This window comes from Gymnogyps californianus, chromosome 5, assembly GCF_018139145.2.
Source record: "Gymnogyps californianus isolate 813 chromosome 5, ASM1813914v2, whole genome shotgun sequence".
NCBI lineage: Eukaryota > Metazoa > Chordata > Aves > Accipitriformes > Cathartidae > Gymnogyps > Gymnogyps californianus.
In genome coordinates this window covers 69,025,961-69,029,520 of record NC_059475.1, presented here as the reverse complement: position 1 = coordinate 69,029,520, position 3,560 = coordinate 69,025,961, and positions in this window count along the sequence as shown.

The window sequence follows — 3,560 nt, the reverse complement described above, 5'->3', positions numbered from 1 at the left end:
CGCCGCCGCCGCCGCCACCCGCTCCGACCCACAGCGCTCCCGCCGCGCGCGTGCGCCAAACGGCCGCTACGGGTCGCGCCCCGCGCCAATTCTCTCCGCTCCGCGGCCGCGCGCTCGCCGCCTCCCGCGCATGCGCCGAGCTGCGGGGCCGGGCGGTCGGCGGGCCGGCAGGAGGCGGTGGCGCGCGGCGGGGGGGGGAGTGCGAAGGGGCAAAATGGCGGGCGCGCAAAAGGAGCCCGCGTCTCTCTGTGTTGCCCAGGCTACGCTGCAGTGGCTATTCACAGGCGCGATCCCGCTACTGACCGGCACGGGAGCTTTGACCTGCTCCGTCTCCGACCTGGGCCGGTTCACCCCTCCTTAGTCAACCTGGTGTCCCCCGGCTCCCCGGGGCTCACCATATTGATGCCGGCCTTAGCGCGGACGCCCGCTCGGCATAGCGCACTGCAGCCCAGAACTCCTGGGCTCAAGCGATCCGGCGGGCTCAGCCTCCCGAGTAGCTGGGACTACAGGCGCGCGCCACCGCGCCCGGCGCTTCACCGCCCGTGCTGCCGCCTCCACTGCCTCACACCGCCCGGGGACAGCTCGGCCCCCGGCTCCGTCCCCTTTTTTCCCCTTCTCCGTCCCCTTCTTGCCCCCTTACTCCCCCCCAGCACATACTCACGTCGTACCTGCTGAGCAGGCAGCCAGGCTCTGAGCTGGTCGAGGAAAGGCAGCCCCTTCCAGGGCAGCTGGCACCTCCTCAGCACCAGCCCCCGAGTCGTTGTTTTTTTACACAATTTGGGGTTCGTTACCAAGTGCCTGACGGTGGGATCTAGCTGGGGGCCAGCAGAGGACGGGGGGCATCTCTTTGATGAAGGAATTTCTTTAAAAGAGTGCTTCTGGGCCCCCTCCCTCCCCTTTTAGAAACATCTCATTTTTTTCCCCTCTGTTCCTCTCTCTTCCCCTGCAGAAACCCCCTGTGAGATGTGGTCCCTGCTCCTCTGTCCTGCCTGGCATTCCCCGGTGTGTCAGTGCAGCTCATGCCTCAGCGTTAACAGATCCCGATACCTCGCTGCCCCGTTCCCCACGCAAAAAGAAACTGGGTCCCGCTCTCTCGCCCGGGCTGTGCTACAGGGACTGTTCACAGGCGCAATCCCACTACTGATCAGCACAGGAGTTTTGACCTGCTCCGTTTCCGACCTGGGCCGGTTCACCCCTCCTTAGGCGACCTGGTGGCCCCCGGCTCCCCCGGGACCACCATATCGATGCTGAACTTAGCGCGGACGCCCGCTCGGCACAGCTCGCTGCAGCCCAGAACCCCCAGGCTCAAGCCGTCCACCAGTTTCAGCCTCCCCGGCGCTTGGATTACAGGCACAAGCCACTGTGCCCGGCTGTTTTTCAGGCTTTTGCAGATTCCTCCACATCCATCTTATGCGGGCTCTGCGTGGCCACACAGTGGCAGTGGGGACCTGAGGGAATGTCCTTGGGCTGCTTGTATTTTATGTTTAAAAATGGGTGGATGGATAGACAGGAAAGATTTCTGAGCACAAGCAGGTTTAAGCAGCTGAGAAAGCCCAGACTTCTCGTTTTGAGCCAGAAGAGGCACTTCATGATGCTCTATTTTCATTTTAAGCCAAGCAAGGCGCATCAGGGAGCTCTATCTCCAGGACAGCTCAGTACGCTTCATTTACTAAAGAGCAGATAAGAGATGTCCCACTCCCTGCTTTGAAATACTCCTCGTAGAGAAAGGCTTCTTGATTTGCCAGTGTTTTCCTAAGAGCGTAAAGCTCAGAGCCGAGGACACAAATGAGCTGTGACAGCGAATACCCGATGGAGCACACTAATGAGATGCTCCTGGGAGCTGGAGCCCCGTCTCGGTCTGGAGCAGGCTGCCTAAGTCGGTGGTGTTTGAGGGATGCTTACGGACTCGCAGGTGTGCAGGGTCTCCGAGCCAGAAACACGATGGGAAATTCTGCTGCCCGTCATTTCTCATTTCAGTAGTTACATCTATTGGGATCCCAAAGGTCTGGCTGGCTCCTGCACTGTGGCCTTTCACCGCTGCAAGAAATCACAACACACGCCACCAAAACATGAGCACACCTGAGTGAGCAAGGCTGGGGCAGCATCTTCAGGTCGAACATCTGTGGGAGACGCTTTTGCCTTTCCCCAGTATTACTTGACTCTTTTGTGATTGCTCCCCGGGCACAGACAGCTGACGAGCAAAGGGTCGTGCGGCGGAGAGATGCCAAAAGAGGCTGGGTCCCGCTCTCTCGCCCGGGCTGTGCTACAGGGACTGTTCACAGGCGCCATCCCGCTACCGAGCGGCACGGGAGCTTTGACCTGCTCCGTTTCCGACCTGGGCCGGTTCACCCCTCCTTAGGCGACCTGGTGGCCCCCGGCTCCCCCAGGACCACCATATCGATGCCGGTCTTAGCGCGGACGCCCGCTCGGCACAGCTCGCTGCAGCCCAGAACCCCCAGGCTCAAGCCGTCCACCAGCCTCAGCCTCCCCGGCGCTTGGATTACAGGCACAAGCCACTGTGCCCGGCTGGCCGCAGCTCCTGCTGCCTCCGCTCTCCAGCGCTCAGGGACCAGCTCCTTCAGCCTCGCCGTGGCAGCCAAGAACTCAGGCAGCTGGATGCATTAATGCTTCAGCAACACAGTGGGAACACAGGGGAGAAGGAGCATCGAATACAGGAAGCAAAATTGAGCTCTTCAAGTGAAGATTCAACACAATACTTTGCTTTAGAAAGGCCAAGTTAAGCTGTTGTAGGCCAAAAAATTAAGTTCATGATCCTGCTCTAGGATGTGTCCAGTGAGATCTCAGAAGGATTTGCTGACGAGAGTCTAAGAGGCAACCTACTCGCTGCAGTGAATACTTGCAGATGTAATGGAGTGTTTTGATTCTCAGAGAAGAATATAAAAGTAACAAAAACGTAATGCAAGGAATAAAACACAGGAGCTTCTTGCCTTATCCATTCACTGCTGCGATAGACAGCTGTCTAGAACTACTTTCACAGAGTATTTGAGATCTTTACTGTATGTTTTTGCCTCTCTTGGAGGCCTGTCCAAGAGAGCTCCCCTAGACATTCTGTGAGAGTAACTGTGCAGCTGGCCGGGGCGGGGGATGCTGCAGGTCCCTCACCTCTCTCTGGCTCCACGGAGACCTGCGGCTGCAAGGAAAGCTTAGAGCCGACGTGCTCAGATAGCCAAGGCAGCCTTTGGTCTAATCCAGAAGCGTAGACTGCACTGCCCCTTTCCTAGCAAAGCGAGCCAAAGCTGATCCCAAACCATGCACTGCCATTGCCAAAATGGCCTTTTTTTTTTTCTTTCCCTCTCCAGATACACATTATTTCTTCAGACATGCTGAGCACTAGCCTGGGGGATCTCTGGCGAGCGCAAACACGTGCAGTAGGGCGGTGGTCCTCAGACTGTCATGTCTATCCACGAAAGCCGTGCAGACCACCTCCGAGGGCAGCAACCATCCCTGACTCCACGCCAGCCTGGAGGAGAGCGGAACCAGCCGCCGAGATTGCAAACACTGCCGGAGAGCAGCACGAGCCCAGCCAGAGCCTCCTGCTG